The sequence below is a fragment of the Schistocerca piceifrons genome, chromosome 2, assembly GCF_021461385.2.
Source record: "Schistocerca piceifrons isolate TAMUIC-IGC-003096 chromosome 2, iqSchPice1.1, whole genome shotgun sequence".
NCBI classification, from domain to species: domain Eukaryota; kingdom Metazoa; phylum Arthropoda; class Insecta; order Orthoptera; family Acrididae; genus Schistocerca; species Schistocerca piceifrons.
The window spans coordinates 1,057,749,169-1,057,766,547 of NC_060139.1; the positions used below are offsets into that span (position 1 = coordinate 1,057,749,169).

Below are 17,379 nucleotides of genomic sequence, written 5' to 3' on the forward strand. Positions count from 1 at the left end.
CCTTTAGTGTAATAACCTGTGCTATAACACTGATACTTGCTATATCGAAAGCTGTGCAACTGTATAGAATTTGTGGCGTCCTTTGTAAATGGTAGCTCACGGTGTCACTACAAAAAGCCACAAGCTATGCCGTCATATTAGTTTCTTGTGCAAACCTGGCCTAAAGGTGATGTGAATGCTCTTGAGGTCGAGTGTGGATGAAAACAGATGTTGCGGTTAGAATATAACGCAGCTGCTAAATTTGACTTCCATGACATAATCAACGAGTTTGCTTCGCTCAAAGCCAGAAAATGAAGAGTAAAATTGTAATAAAGAACATGTCCTGGAAAGCGATATTTTCCCAGCTTTTCAATCCTTTTTATTTTATTTCTAGTTAGTAATTTATGGACTATTAATAATCTGTAAGGAACTCATAAAATCTGTTATTTATTACACATCAAATCAAAATAAATGTACAGTTACTGCCCTAAACAGCCAGAAGTAGACTTTGTTTTATTTTCATTTTTTTAGAATGTTTGTGCAACTTTAATCTATATACTACAATCATACTTCCATTGCTTGTGTGCTATCTTTTATATGAATATACCTATTTAACTAATATTGTGCAACACTGCTCCGTTTTTTCTAAACCTATTATAGACCTACTAACAAAATTATAAAATTTACTAAATCTATGTGGTAAAAATTGAAGAAACGAAGCTTTTTTCTGGAGGGGGTACAGGATGAACTTGATATAGCTCTGGAGGCGGAATAATTATTATTAAAGTTTCAGAATGAAATTTTCACTGTGCAGCAGAGTGTGCACTGATATGAAATTTCCCAGCAGATTAAAACTGTGTGCCAGACCGAGAGTCGAAATCGGGACCTTTGCCTTTTGGGGGCAAGTGCTCTACCAACTGAGCTACCCAAGTCCGACTCACGACCCGCCCCTGCCACTTCACTTCCGCCAGTACCTCTTCTCCTACTTTCCAAACTTCACAGAAACTCACCTGCGACCCTTAAAGAACTAACACTCCTGGAAGAAAGGATACTGCTGAGACATGGCTTAGCCGCAGCCTGGGGTGTTTCCAGAATGAAATTTTCACTTTGCAGTGGAGTGTGCGGTGATATGAAACTTCCTGGCAGATGAAATTTGTGTTCCAGACCGAAACTCGAATTTGGGACCTTCGCCTTTCTTGGGCAAATGCTCTTCCAACTGAGCACGTTTCAAGTTTGGAGGGTAGGAGATGAAATAGTGTTGGATCTGAAGCTGTGGGGACAGGACCTGAGACGTGCTTCAGTAGATTAGTTGGTAGAGTACTTGCCTGCGAAAGCCAAAGGTCCCTAGTTCGAATCTCAGTCAGGCACACAGTTTTAATCTCCCACGTAATTTCATTATTGAATTTCTCATAATTTCCGCAGCTTTAGTTGAATGTATGGTTAGTGAGTACATGGAACAATTCATCATTACCTGGGTTAGATGTGTATAAGTAATCTTAAAGACCTATTAACAAAGTATTGCAGAGTGTGGGAATATGGCACATCAGGGGAAATTTTATGCTATTAACTCGATCATTACAGTAGAGACGTTAAAGTACCACTTTTGCTAGCTGTTTTATGGACAATGCTGTACTTCTGCTACTTCAGAAGCAAAGTGTGCTTCATTATGATGGCTTTATTTCTCTAGGTAACTAATTATTCTGAGTTTACGATATTATTTTTGAGAATGGTGAGAGTAGAGAAACTGGCCTGCAGTTTTAATATTTTTTACGTTACCTTTCTTTGGTCGAGCAGAAATGATGCAGGCTTTTAGATATTCCAGCAAAATTCATGAACTGAAAGACTTACCTGACAAATTTGTTACTCTAAATTTTATGTTTTCTATGCAAACCTTCGGAATAGAGATCGACATCTCATCTGGGCCTGCTGACATCTTATTTAAAAAAAATATTTGTACCATTTTACTGACTTCATGCTCTGCTGTGGGATATAACATCATTGTGCTCACTATACAATTCATTTTGGGTGCTACAACAGCTTTAGAGAAATTTTGTTGCAGTTTCTCTGCAATCATGGAAAAATGCCGATAAAAAATTTGCTATTCCCTTTGTATTTTCCATGAATATGGTTCTATCTCATCTTTTTACAGTATTGGTTTCATGTTTATGAAGTTCCATACTAAATTTTATTTTCTGTCGATTCACTCTTGATGTAGTGGAACAGAGCGTCACATTCCACACAGAATGTCAGCGGACTGGTGCCAAACTTGAACGTGAAGGCCACTGGGGAAGAAAATTTAAAGCGGTCTCGCAATGCTCACTGATGGTGTAGTAGTTGATATTATGCTTTTGATTTCGTAGTATTTATTTTATTTGTAGAGTAAGTGGTACCTCCCAGATACCTTTTGTAACTGCAGCTATACTTTATGAACTCTGGACTACTGGAGTGTATTTGTAAAGAACTGAGAAACTCCAGTGTCTCTGAAACCTCCCTAATAACTGCTGTTATCAATATATTTGACTTAGCTTCTGCTGCTGCGTAAGCGATTATATATGGAAACGTCTCCACAAAAAGGGTTTGACGAATGTATAGAATTTAGAGAACTATCTACATTGTTTTCTGTATTGCATTTGACCCACATTTTCAAAATAATTTCAGATTCACTTATCTCTGTCTTATTGATCTTATGTGCATAATGGATGTAAAAGACATAAATATGTGAAATGAAATTCCTCACCTGCAAAATCTTATCTGTTATTTGTCCCCTGAAAAAAAAAAAAAAAATCTCTTGCCGCACAACTGAAGGAGCGTCAGCAGAAATGTGACCTTATCAAACGGAAATGGGAAGACGTATGTGTCTGGCGGCAAAAATTAATGGAATGTCCCATTCCATGTTTCCAAATGCAACTAAAATGACGCTAGTCGAGTGGCCATTCTGGTGGTGTCACTTGAGTGCCGCAACTTTTTTTGCAATGGCGCAAGTCTAATCAATGGAGTGATATCTTAAGGTCCTACATTCTTTGAACATAAGCGCGAAACAACACTCATCAAAGTTAACAGCAAGGAGAGAAACTGTGAGTATATTCACTGGTATAATTTGTGTGCTTGTGAATATGTGTGACAAAGATTGAATGCGCTTAATATTTTTTTAAAATTTGTGTAATGATGTAGGCTTACCAAATGTTACGTTTTGTACCACTCTTTACTGTAACTATGAAATATTTCAAACTGATAAGTGTGACACGCTTCCAAATGTCAATAAGGAGTTGTATTTTAGTATACAAATAGTCATACATTGACAACAAGTGGGGAAATTGTCTTATGGGTTCGTAGGTGTGGTGCAATGCTGTCTGTCTATAATTGTGACATGTGGTCAGCAGGTTCTTAAATATTGCGTAGACTCATATTTGCGTATCTTTTATGTTTGACAGATTGATTGCTTGAAACAGATTTTCCTTAAATTGCTGCAAGGTTGTTATGTCCGACACTGCAATGCCACGCATGAACAATTTAAGTCTGGCACTGTATCCAAGCATATTGTTACACAGTGTGCAATTTGTACCTATTACGTTGTGTATACCTGTAATATGCCGAACACTGAGTCACTTAATACATTTCAGAATTTATAAACAAATAGGATTTACCTTCCTGGTTGAAAACTTGTTAATCCGTTTACCACCAAGCTATGTTCATTTCTCTTGTTTGCTAACATTGACCAGTAACAGTGTGTTTGCTTTGTATTTAGTGTAATGTATAGTGTCATACCTCAGTGAGGAACATGAAATTTTCAGTACAGGGCAGGAGCATGTAGCGGAACTATGGCCCAAGATTAGAAGAACAGTTGTAGTGGGCTGGATAGAAATGTACCCAGTAGCATGGTTTATAATGGGAGGGACCTTCCATGGCCACTGTAAAGAAACTTCTAAAGAAACAGAGATTACTGCATAATAGGTGTAAAATTAAGTGTAGGGATATAGATGGATGGATGCTGAAACATGTTTGACTGTCAAGATAGCAGTGGGTGATGCATTCAGTGGCTGCTGCAGCAGAATATTGTCAAGTGATACTTCACAAAACCCAAAGAAATTCTGGTCTGTCAGTGTAACCAAAGTTAGTGTCCAATCTCTGACAAATGAGACAGGAACTGAAATGGAATGTAGCAAAGCAGAAACTTGAATGCTTGACTCCATTTTGGAATCTCCCTTTACAAAGCGAAACCCAGAAAAATTGCTCTAATTTAATCCTTGTACCACTGAAAAACTACGTAGTATCCTATAACTATTATATCACTGAGTCACATTTGGAATCTGCCAAGTCATACAAATACCTGGGTGTAACACTTTGTGAGGGTATGAAATAGAATGATCACATAGGCTCAGTTGTAGGTAAAGCAGATGTAGACATCAGTTTATTGGTAGAATACTGGGGAAGGACAATCAGTCTACAAAGGAGATTGTGTACAAATCACTCATCCAACCAGTTTTAGAATACTGCTCAAGTGTGGGCCCTGTACCAGACAGTACTAACAGGGGATTTTGAACGTACGCAGAGAAGAGATTTTCACCCTGCAGCGGAGTGTGCACTGATAATCCGCCAGGAAGTTTCGTATACAGAGGGCAGCATGAATGGTCACAGGTTTGTTTGATCCATGAGATTGTCACAGAGATACTGAAGGAACTGAACTGGAAGACTCGGGAAGATAAATGTAAGCTACCCTGAGAAAGTCCATTAATAAAGTTACAGGAACCGGCTAGGAATATACTAAAACACCCTATGTATCGCTCACATAGTAATCATGAGGATAAGATTAGAATTATCACTGTATGCACAGAGGCATTCAGACAGCCATTCTTCCTGCACTCCATACACAAATGGAGTGGGAAGAAACACTAATAATTGGTACAGTGGGAGATACTTTCTGCCAGGCACTTCATGGTGGTTTGCAGAGTATGGTTGTAATTGTACTCTTTAATCCATGATGTCATCAAAATGGTGGACACTCTCGTTTCCAGCATGTACAATCTGCCGACCATAACTTTACTAAATACACCCGCGGACAAAGATGTAAAGTACAGGAATAAAAGGAAACTAACGGGACGTCCGCCAAGCTGAATATATAACAAAGCAAACAGAAACAAAAAATAACATACACGAAATTCTGGAGAATAAACTGAACAAAAATATGAAAAACACCCAACTGAAATTGACTATTTCGTTTGTCGTATACAGCTTAAATTAAAACCCCCATTTTCCTCCAGGATGGAATGTAAGAGTATTATGAAAAGGTAGGTTGCCACTCACCATACAACAGAGATGTGGAGTCTGTCACAGATAGGCACAGCAAAAAGACTGTCACAAATAATTAAAGCTTTCAGCCAGTAAGGTCTTCGTCAAAAATAGACCACACACGACTGCAGTTTCAGACATATGAAACCACACTGGTGTGTGTGTGTGTGTGTGTGTGTGTGTGTGTGTGTGTGTGTGTGGTCTGCTTTTCACGGAGGCCTAACTGGCCGAAAGCTTTATTTATTTGTGACAGTCTTTTTGTTGCGTCCATCTGCGACTCGGCATCTCCATTATACGATGAGTGACAACTTTCCATAATATTGTCACACAGTACAACGTAGTTATGTCATAGGTCAAAACATGTTGGTGGAATCGGAACCTTCAGTTGACCCAACTACACAGTGCAATAGTTCAATAAAATCTTGTGTACCCAGCAGCAAATAATTTAGTGCCTCAGTGGCCAGCGTAATGTTAGACAACAACATTGTTAAATATTGTATGTCATTTGTTGTTGAAGGAGCATGTACCTAAATGTGTTTATGGGGTGCTCCAGATATAAAAAGTTTTGAAAAGTAAATATTGAGAATGTTCATTTGTCATGTTATACTATGGCCTGACAGGTACAAATTATGGTTAATAAGAAAAGAAAAAAAGGGTTTATATGAAAGATTTCTCTGTTGGCAGAATATTAAATAGGTTTGGAAGAGATGCAATGCTTCCATAACAGCTCAACATTTAATTTTTATTTGAAGTGATAACGTAGATTTCAGTATGGCGTAAATAACTCTGATGATTATGCTACTAAATGTAACAATTATTACTGAATAAATGTATGAAATTCAACACAGGGCTTAAAATATGTGAGCTTTAAGGATTTTATTATCTGTAGTGTGTAGTGAGGATATCGTTGCAGTGGCTATACATGAGTTTTATGGAATAGGTCCTGAAAAAGCAGTGCAGCTATAGACCCTGCTGAAAGATCCACAGGTTTCCACTTCATTATGCACAAGCAAAATTTCAAAGATCAGTGCAATCTGCAATATGTTAGAGCAGTTGGAATTGTTTGTGTTTTCAAATGCTCCCAGTGTTTGACAATACAGGATGGGTCAGGAGGCAAGTTATGTGCCGAGGAGTAGCAGTGTTACTGATTCTGAATAATAAAAACTTTGTATGGACATGTGCTCTGTTCTGAATGGTTTCCAAGATAGTACAAATTTAATATCATTTCTGCAGAAACCAGAACCTACAGTGAAGACTTATTGCAGTACAAAATTAAACCACATCACTTTCCCCACAAAAAAGGTCCTATTCATTTTGTAGGTCTAATAGTTTGTGCGAAGAGTGTCTGAGAATATTGAAAATCTCGCATGATGCACATTTTGTAGCTTAGGTAGTTTTTGTAGACCAATTTGAGGCAGTTTCTGGCTTGATTATCCTCAAATGTCCTGTATCAAATTGTTCATCTCAACTTCGTCTACACTACTGTGGTACCCTGTAAACACTGACAATGCTTGAATAATACAGAAAATAAAGAAAAATATACATTAAGTATGTTATATCGCAGAAACAATTGGGCAAAGAACATACGCCCACGTGAAGTTTTTTGTTCAGAATCACTAATGGTATCACCCCACAAAGCATATACATTTCATCCTGACTTACCTTGCATATAAAGTCTTTAGACTAAATTATTTCCAAATAATATAATTGTTCCTTGTTATTGGAAAGTGGGGTGGTTAAAGTAAAACACTTCAGTGGTTTCATGATCAGAGAGGTAAACTAAGAGTTAATTGACGCCTTCAATACTGTTACCATTGACGAATGAGTTCATCAAAATGGTGAACATAAACAACTCATTGGAATCAACATGCACAACATGTGCCCTATAACAAGAATTACAGTTATTCTCGTGGTGTCACATTTGTTCGCTTCAACTTGTAACCAGACTGTCATCTTTCATCCTATCCTAGACTTCGGATTGTATTACATATAAATCTGCCATCACAACCAGCATTCCGAAAAATAATGCAGGTACAAAACAAAAATTTTTTCAGTATTCCAGTGTCTTTGTTTGCATGATTCGTTACAAGACAGGTCAGGCTGACATCCATTACTGGTAGGTGCATTTGACTCGAGATCGCAGATCTTAAGAGCATAACAGGAAATGCGATAAGTGAAATGAAGTATCTTGCAGACTGTGTAATTTGGCATTCTTTGCAGATGCACTGGATACTTGAATGACCGAACTTGTAAATTCCAAAAGTATTAACACTTTGTTCCAGAAACTGCATGGCTATTTTACAGTTTTTCATAATAAACTATGATAATTATGTTGTCAGATAAGGGCTTAAAATTATCGCTGTCCTGTTCTGAAACAACTCTTAAAATTATTCATCCAATTTTTATGGTTATGAATGCAGAACATTGGTAAAATTGCAATGCAGCATCTGGCAAGCTAAAGTACAAAGACTCCATGTTCACTATACAAGCTTATGATAATATAAATTGGAAAATTAATTCCATAAATAGTGAACAGAGCTACTGCAGAATAAGTTTGCACCTGCTCAGAAGTGCATTCTTGTTGTGAGCGCAGGGCGAGTCTACCCCTTTGTTCAGAAGAGGCAGGTGCCTTAGTTTGTCATCATCTGCTGAGCAGTATGCTTTGTCTGTTAGAAGCAGCTGTCTCAATTGTTTATGTGCTGGTTTTATGAGTCGGTACTCCAGTCACAGACTACTGACTTACTGAATTGTTGGTGGTAGTGGCATAACCAGTTTAGGTTTGATTGATGGGAAAATAAATTTTTTATAACTTTATCAAATTCTATAGTCTTTCCTTCTTACATTGATAAATCCATTATTTGGTCATAAGTCTGACAACAAGGTGTCAAGTGCAGCCTTATATGCTCTGCAATGGTGGTACGCACCTGCGAGTTGCAGACACTGGTTGACAGCAAAGACACACGCGCCACCTGTGGTGAAGGCGTACAGTCATTCAATTCGCTTATTGATGTATGTTCAGTGGGGATGACACCATGATTACTTCTCTGCAGTTTAATTAACCCAAATTGTCCAAATTAAAACCATACCTCTAATTATTAAATTATTAGTTAATCTAATCACTATAGTTTCCTTGAAGACAGAATCCCAAAAGGAAGCGGTGGATGTCAGAATCTTCACATCACTGTAGTTCATGGAATGTCGGCCACAGCTGACTTGTCTGGCTGTGAGAAGAATGTGTACCTTCAGTATTCCACACATCTCTCATGAATGGTGCATGTTGTTTGAATGTATGTATGACTTCTCACAATTTCCACAAAGAATCTGATACACATCCCCATTACAAAGCAATAAATCATCCTTTACAGAGCCGAGTAAATCTGCAATCTTCGTGGCAGGCCAGAAGCTCACCTTTGCACAGTGTTTCTCCAGAATATGGCCTATCTTCAAGGAAAGTGCATCCACATAGGGCAAAAATGCACTTGATGTGGATCTTCCCCCATCACATACCTGCATTCTCGGTTCCACGTTGAATGCTCTATGAATTTGTTGCGGAGAAAATCCATTCGCTTTAAAAATGCGATTGATGTATGTGAGCTCTTATTGCGAAGTATCTTTATTGGATATACAGTGTGCCCTATGCACTAAGGTCTTAAGGACACCTATGTCCTGTGAAGGGTGATGTGCAGCTACTGGCATGTAGCTATTTATCATTAGCTGAAGTGGGGAAAACAAAAAACTTCATCAGTGTGTGACACCAGTATAAAAAAGTAGAAATACAAGATCTGTTCAAAAAAATCCAGAACTTTGTCCACAAAATTTTTCTATGTTTACCTATTACATACTGCGCGTGGTCTCATCCGAAATACTGTCCACTACGATTGATACACCCCTCCAAATGCCTTTCCTGCATTTGGAAGCAGTCTTGGTATGCCCCTTGCTGGATCGCGCAAAGTGCTGTCTGCTAATTTTCTTTTGTCTTGTCTATCATTGCAAATCATTGTCCTTTCAATGGGGTTTTCAACATTGGAAATAAGAAAAAAAGGTCCTCAGGGGCCAGGTCTGGAGAGTACAGAGGATGAAGCAGCACAGCAATTTCGTTTTTTTGTGCAGTAGTGACAAACCAACAGGGATGAATGTGTGGGTGTGTTTTAGTGATGCAAGAGTCATGAGTTGTCTTGCCGCATTTCAGTTTGTCTCCTCACATTTTCTTGCAGGTGTCACAACATGTCCCATTAGTACCACTGATTAACAGTTTGTCCCTGTGGCATGAATTCATGATGAACTAATCCTTCAAAGTCAAAGAAAACTGCCAGCATGGCTGTGACTTCCAACCAGACCTGATGAGCTTTTGGTCTTGGAGAACCTTTCCCGACCCATTGTGAAAGTTGAACCTTGGTCTCAACACCATAACAGTAGACCCACATCTCATCACCAGTTATGATTCTCTTTAGGAACATTGCTTTCTCATTTGTGAGATCAAAAGCTCTTCACAGATTGTGAGACAAAGGTCTTTTTGGTCTTGACTCATGAGCCTTGGGACGAACTTGGTGGCAACACTTTGCATTGTGTCAGGATTTCACATTCTTCTGCAATCTCTATCTTCCTGACGTGAGCATTGTTGGTATACGTCAAATAGCGTCCTGAATGAGGACTGTCTTTAACTTCCATTCGGTCATTTTTAAACCATGTGAACCATTCGTAACACTGAGTACAGCATAAGCACTCATCACCGTAGGCTTCTTGCATCATTTAGTATGTCTCTGTAAAGGTTTTCTTGAGCGATTGACCACCCTGTGGTTCAAAACTACATTGAACATGATTGTACTCAGGAGTGCAACCCCCCCCCCCCCCCCCCCCTCCTTTGAAGATAGTGTGCCATTCGCATTAGTGTTTCATGTGTAATGCTGTTGCTTGTACAGTTCCCTCTCAGGTTCAAAAGTCAGGCTATTTATTCTGTGCATTATTATGCATCTTTGTTGGTTAGGAAATTTCCTAAGGTTTGTGACTATATGCTCTCCAAATGTGTTACACTCATTGTGAGGTCCATTAGTGACACTCTCCAGTATACCATAAGCCCTAGTTAATGAAGTCTCTTCTTCTTGTTAGTGGTTTAGGAGGAAAAATTTTTATTGTGGAGACGATTCACTTCCTTCGAGCAGGCAGATCGTTGTAGCCTGGTGCTGCAGGCTCAGTACATTTGGTGTCAATAATGATGTCGCCTGTAGAACTATGATGGGCATCTCTTGAGACTTTGTCACTGGAAAGCTGAAATGAAATGAAAATTTGACAGAATAAACTTCAGTGAACAGAAGTTGTAGTGTAAAAAAATACATGCAGCAACCATTTTTATAAAAATACTTCTGTTAAATAAATCAGGTTATTTAATAACATAACTGCTTCCTGATCACTTTATTACATGTCATCGGTTTTTTGGGCTGTCTGTGTAACAGGGTAGTTATAACCATTTGTCACCTAAATAACCACTAAACCACCACCAACCACCTCATTGAGGGAAAGACAACACAGATATTTCCCCCCTTTTTGTGGATTAAAACTGAGTGTCATAATTATATATATTGTAAGATAGGGCATTTTGTTCCTTACCTGCAGAGGCCAGAAATTCATAATAGTGGCTACACTGCTCAAATAAATTTTAAGAATTGTGGAATTCCCATCAGTGTTTAGGTGCCATGGATGGCAAGCATGTCTTGTTAAATGTGCCAATAAAAACTGGCACGGAATGTTATCTTGGGTCGGTGCACAAGTTCATAGCATTTTTCCATAAGTTCAATAAACACACAGATACACATAACAGAGTGTTTAGTCATCAATAATATATTCTGCTTCACTATTTAGATTTTGCCAACTCTGGGGTAACTTTTTGATTCCGCAACTGTGGAAATAAAGTGGTTTTGCAGTGAACTCGCTGAGCCATGTTCAGAGCGCATTTTCATCCAGAAAAGAAGTTCCTCGAAGCTTGTTCGATAAGAGATCATAAAAAGTGAAAATCTGAGGGCACAAGACCAGGTGAATAAGGTAGGTACAGAATGACTTTCTGAACAAAACAGTGGTTTTTGTTGGTCTAGCAGAATGCGGGTGGGCGATATTTTGGTGCAGCATCACTTGATGCAGTCTTCTTAGTCATTGTTCTTGGATTGCATCTCAAAGATGTCTCCGTTGTTGCCAATAAATGTCAGTAGTAATGGCTACACTTTGGGAGAGCAATAAAGACACTGTTTCTTGTGACCGGTAACCATGCAAGATAGGAATGGTTGATTTTGTTCAGGAGCCAGTTGGTGACGCGAGCAAGCAGAGATGAACATGTGGTCACCCACTGATTTTTGTGGTTTGGCTTGGAGCATGTGGTACCCATACACCCATTATTTGAACCTTCCCCATTGTCTGTAAATGTTGCATAGTGGTGGAATGATCACAGTTCATAACATTTGCCAATTCTTGAGTACACTTAAATGAATAACTGTGGATTAATGTGTTTAAACACTCCATCAAAAACGAAAAGCCTAGCTGAATGTGGAGCAAAACAATCCTCCTTAAAATGAGAAAACCGTTTCCTTGCTGTGCTCTGACCAATATCATTATCCCCATACAAGGCACAAATGTTTCTGACTGCCTACTTTTCTGTCGCTCCCCTATTGAACTGGAGTGGGTGAATGTCCACAGTTGCACTCACTATATCCAAATGATAAAATGGCAATGTGTAAACTCAAATAGCATCTGTGAACTACAAATAAAAATGATAAACAAACTTATAGCAACCGGAATACCAACATTCAAATAAAAAATGCTATGAATTTATGCACCAACCTAATAGTTTTGCAGAGAGACTATTTGTTATGCCCAAAACTGCTACAGTTATTTTTGAGTTTTGTAGAAGTTATTATATGTAAGTATTCTAGCAAAATATATGTCTGTTCACCAAATTTCCATTGCTTTGAAATATTGGATTATTAGTATTATTGTTATTAAAATAACAACAACATCTACAGTTAGAAAGTAATAACAAACACATGGCATAAGAATCGGTACAGCATTGCAGAGACAATAATGTACCCACTGCTGTGTGGCATAGCCTATTAGACAGTACACATGTATGTACAGTGTGCAAGACTTGCCACCAACCTTGTCTATTGGATAGTTTGTCCCTGTCATCATCGGATTTCAGTTATATTGCAGATTGGTACCATTCTTTGTTTGGGAGTGTTAAACCATTCAAAATGAGCAAGATCACGATCAATATTGGGTTGAAGCTGTAGCGGAAATTGGTCTCATTGTCTACAGGAAGAATTGCGAAGGTGAAGGAGAATGGTAAAAACGAGAGATCACGAGTTAATGACTTCTTCCATGGTCAGTTTCGGATGATTCAGTATTCCACCCTGAAGTATCCACTAAATTATGTGTTCAGTTATTATCCTGAGTTTATAACAGGTCAATAAAATTATAAGTATATCCATCAAATTTACCCTTTCTTCCAAGGAATCTGTGGATGTTTTCTCCTTATATGATGATGAAAGTTTGTCGTATCGCCCCAGCTTTTAATCTTTTAATGTAAATGGAGTGCTGTACTTTATTTCAGTAGAAATAACTGAAAACTTTGCTTCAAACCCATGTTGATCATGATCTCGGTCATTTTGAATGGTTTAATAGTCAGGTTAAACTGGAGATAAAAAGAAATGGTGTAACCAAAAATTGGTTGTTCCAGTGATAAATGCCATCCTTTTTAGGCAGCACACTGCCGATAGAAGTAGTGGACCTACATTTAAACCTTATGAGCATTGCCTCACAATAACTCTGACCGGGAGGAGCCTGAAGTTGAATACTATTAATGCAGTTTGTTTTGCGCCATTTCAGGAAAGGAAGTGTGAAACAGCTTCACATTATGATTGCATTGTGAGACAAGCAGAGAAAAAGAGTCCTTGCTCCACTCGTTGTACAGAGTGTAGCCAAACTATATCTTTTGCTTGGTATTGACATAAACTGATGTTAAATGTAACTAGCAGGGTTGAAGGCACATTCAGCTGCTTATCAGATTTATTATTAGTCCTCAATACAACATACAGTAAAATGAAACAAAACATTGAAAAAGGCCAGTGTCAATGTTATTCCACTTCAGTTTAAGTTAGTGGTGGATGCTGTTTGCTGGTTGTGTCTGTCTCAGCCTCTTGTAGATTGTACATCTGGTATATCACAAGACAGCATTGACTTGGGCCGGTGCAGTCTGTGGCGTCTTATTCTTTGTTTCATTTTGGTTTGGAGTCTCCATTCAGAGTGTAGAAAAAATAAATTGAGCACACATTGTTAAACATTTCAGTACAGACAATATTAAAAGTGACACTCTTTTCATATATCCACGGTAGGCAATGAAGACCTCGTAACGCCATTTTGTTAAACTTTAGGGGAGAAGCAAGAATGGTTTCTTAACAAATAGTATAAAGTTATGCAGATAAAGTTACTACATGCATAACAATATTGTAGATGTTGTGACTTGGCAAGACAGCCAAGCCACTAGGAGGTGAAGCCGAAAGGCACGCATTTAAGCTCACGCAGGCTGGCGTGAGGTCTGGAACAGTTAAAGGATTTGAGTCTAGCAAATAAAGTACGTAGCTGTTGGAATACGTAACTTTAATCCATAATTGGTGAACATTGGTCTGACGGTACATGCATCACAAGATAAAAAGCAAATGATAATGGCGCCTTGCTAGGTCGTAGCAAATGACGTAGCCGAAGGCTATGCTAACTATCGTCTCGGCAAATGAGAGCGTAATTTGTCAGTGAACCATCGCTAGCAAAGTCAGCTGTACAACTGGGGCGAGTGCTAGGAAGTCTCTCTAGACCTGCCGTGTGGCGGCGCTCGGTCTGCAATCACTGACAGTGGCGACACGCGGGTCCGACGTATACTATCGGACCGCGGCCGATTTAAAGGCTACCACCTAGCAAGTGTGGTGTCTGGCAGTGACACCACAGTAGAAGCCTAGTTATTGACAGAATAGGAAAATCCATGCCCTTTCAAATCTGTCTGATAATAGTGTTACGGGTTACTGGAATTGCGAGGCTTTTCACAAACAGATGGAGTTACGATGTTTTCATTGCCTATCATTGATATGTTGGGCATGGTGACCTAGTGGCAAAGTCAACAGCAGAATGCATAAATGAATTGTGAGATGTTGTGACCATTCAGGTGCCAATACCAGTTTTTGAGTGAATTAGTGGTAAGGTGTTTGGGGTTGCAGGATCAAATCTTGGTCTGCCTCTATCCTAGGGGCGCAGTAGTTGCTGCAGTGGTGGCCAGTTGAAAACACTTGCACCTGGCCACTGTGACATGTGAATTGTGTGTTGTATGACACAGTATTTTTCATTTGTTATCTCTGTAAAATTTTTATAAAATGGTAACAGAATCTTTATCAGTAACATGTGAGGAAAGAAAAGGATAATAAACTGTGTCAAAAGCAGAGTGAGAAAAGAATTTCTTGGTGTCATACAAGGCATTGTCATCATCAAGTTCAAGAATAAAAAATGTGCTGTAGTGGGGCCACTCCCTCTCACCTACTGCTTCCCTTTTGTGTCTTTCAACTTCATAACTGCAGTCTGGTTTCTTTACAAGTTGCAACCAAACTTTTGTTCCCTGTATTTTATCTCTGCTACCTTCAAAATTTCAAAGAGTGTTTTCCAGTCAACATAGTCAGAAATTTCTAGATCTACAAATAGTATAAACTTAGATTTCTTTCTTACAGAATGAGACATACAGTCAGTATTGACTTATGAGTTCCAACGTTTCTCCAGAACTCAAACTAATGTTTCCCAAGAAAGACCTCCACCAGCTTTCCCATTCTTCTGTAAACAGTTCATGTCAGTATTTGCGACCATGACTCATTAAACTGATGGTTTGGTTATATTTACACCAGTCAGCACCTTCCTTTTCGGCATTGGAATGCTTACATTCTTCTTGAAGTCTGAGGATATATCCCCTGTCTCATATATCTTGCACACTACCTAGAAAAGTTGTGTCATGGCTGGCTCTCCTAAGGATCTCAACAAGTCTGAGGACATGCCGTCTGCTCCGGGGACCATGTTACGACCTAGGTCTTTCAGTGGTCTGTTGAATTCTTCTCACAATATCATGTCTCATCTTCACCTACTTCCTCTCCTCTTTCTGTCATATTGTCTTCTTGTTTTTTTTTCCATTTTATAGACCCTCTATTCCTGCCATCTCTTAGCTTTTCGTTCATTGTTAGTACTGGCTTGCCATCAGAGATCCTGATATTCACACAGCTGGTTTTCTTTTCACCAATTTTCACAAGTTCTGTCAATCTCATTTTCTAGACATGTGTATTCCCTTACAACTGCTTCTTCTTCTTCGTCTTCCAGTTTGCCTGACTTTGGCATAAGTTAAATTAATCAATTTTATAAGTTCTTTGCTTTCTGTCTGTTTGCATAGTATTGTTTCATTCTTTTTAATCCTGCTGTACTTTCTTCTTCAGAGATTTGGATTGTTCATTTGGTTTTGATTTTGACTTGGAACCTCTCTTTTGCATCATTATCTATGAGCATATTTTCTATACTTTGGGATTCTCTTAAGTATTCCTACATTTCCTTGAACCAGTTTGGTTTGCTTTTTTTTGTTGTGGAAGTAGTATTTTTTAAATTTTTTTTAAAAATTTATGTAGTTTTAGTCTGGGGATGTGTCCATTAAAATCAATTCTTCTTTTCCTCGTGTGTCTGCAAGTTTTTCGGTAGTTTGGTAAAGGATTTCATTGCTGGTGTGGATTAGTTTGTTTTTGTGGAATCTGTAATTTGCTTCATTTGCTGTACTTTTATATTTTCTACTTTCGTCAGTTAAATTCCGTATCAACTGTGTTACCCGAGGATTTCTGCTAGGTCTTGTCTTTTTTGTCCTATATAAGACAAAAAATGAAAGGTAGTGTAACTCTACCACCCTCTCTTTAATAATAAATATTCAAAAGCCACACTGATACAGTCTAAGCGGTGTTTCTACTGTAGTAAACACAGATTTTAACACACTGAGCAGTATCGAGATGAGTGGAAGTTACACTAAAATGATACATAAGCTGTTGTTTTTGTAGCTGCCTCCACCTTGTCGAATTCTTCTTTTGAAATTTGCCTGGTTCTGTATTTGCATGTGGAAACTATGTAAATAAAAGACTCAGGTGTATTTTCAATTTTATCATCATTTATTTGTTCTCCACATGATACAAATAGCATTACCAAAAGACTGACTGTCCTTGGCACCACAAGACAAAACAAAAGACAAAAGACTGAGCCTAACATAAAAAAACTGAGGGCAGGGGGCTGCACTGCATTTCTTTTTGTAGAATTTCAACAAGGGATTTCCAAATAACCCATTATTAATTTGGTTCAATTTCAATGTTATAATTAAAATTTGCAAAACGTAAAGAAACTGATAATACCAAGCAAGTCTTTGCTGGTTACCAGGGCTCAGTTTGAACTGCAAATCATTGCTGAAGACAATTCTATTCCAGTCAGTGAGATTCCAGACACACTGCAAATGGGCTTGTTGGCGTAAGAAGTCAGTGGTAGTTGGCACAAAGGACATCATGAACTTTGATCCCTTTGTGTGAACTGCCTATTAATGGTCCTTGTGTTCACCAAAGCACGGGTTGAAAGTCAGATTATGATAATGATGAGTCTGCAGTTCTGAGTGCCTCTCACAATTGCTTGGGCCTCATGTTCTGTTGTCTCTCTAGGTCGACCACTTTCTTCTTGATGCTGTGTTCGGCCATGATTCTCGCATTTCTGCCGACATTGTCGAATAGTGGTATCGCTCCTATTCAAATGTCAAGCGATTCATCCATTACTCCAACCCACTTCTTTGAGGCCAACTGCACTTCCTCTATTGAATGATGACATCTGTGTATAATGTTCACACACCAGTCTGCGAGGCACAGTTACTGTCCAACTGAGTACACCTTCATCATTCACCTGTCAAAGTTTACAATTTTGCTTTTTATGTAGATACGTGTGGTTCCTGAAGAGGGGCGGCAGCCTTTTCAGTAGTTGCAAGGGCAACAGTCTGGATGATTGACTGATCTGGCCTTGTAACAATAACCAAAACGGCCT

General features: G+C 38.6%; 1 protein-coding gene across 2 annotated transcripts in view; it reads left to right on the plus strand.

Moving 5' to 3' along the window:
* The first annotated feature begins 2,976 nt into the window (after window positions 1-2,976).
* Window positions 2,977-17,379, plus strand: part of LOC124777691 (angio-associated migratory cell protein-like) — a 52,609-nt gene continuing 38,206 nt past the window's right edge. Inside the window, exon 1 of one of the 2 annotated variants that reach the window (XM_047253172.1) lies at window positions 2,977-3,053. The gene's annotated coding sequence lies outside the window, so the exon portion shown is untranslated. Of the gene's footprint in view, window positions 3,054-3,086; window positions 3,187-17,379 lie in introns of those variants that run through there. The other variant, XM_047253173.1, reaches the window with a different exon arrangement.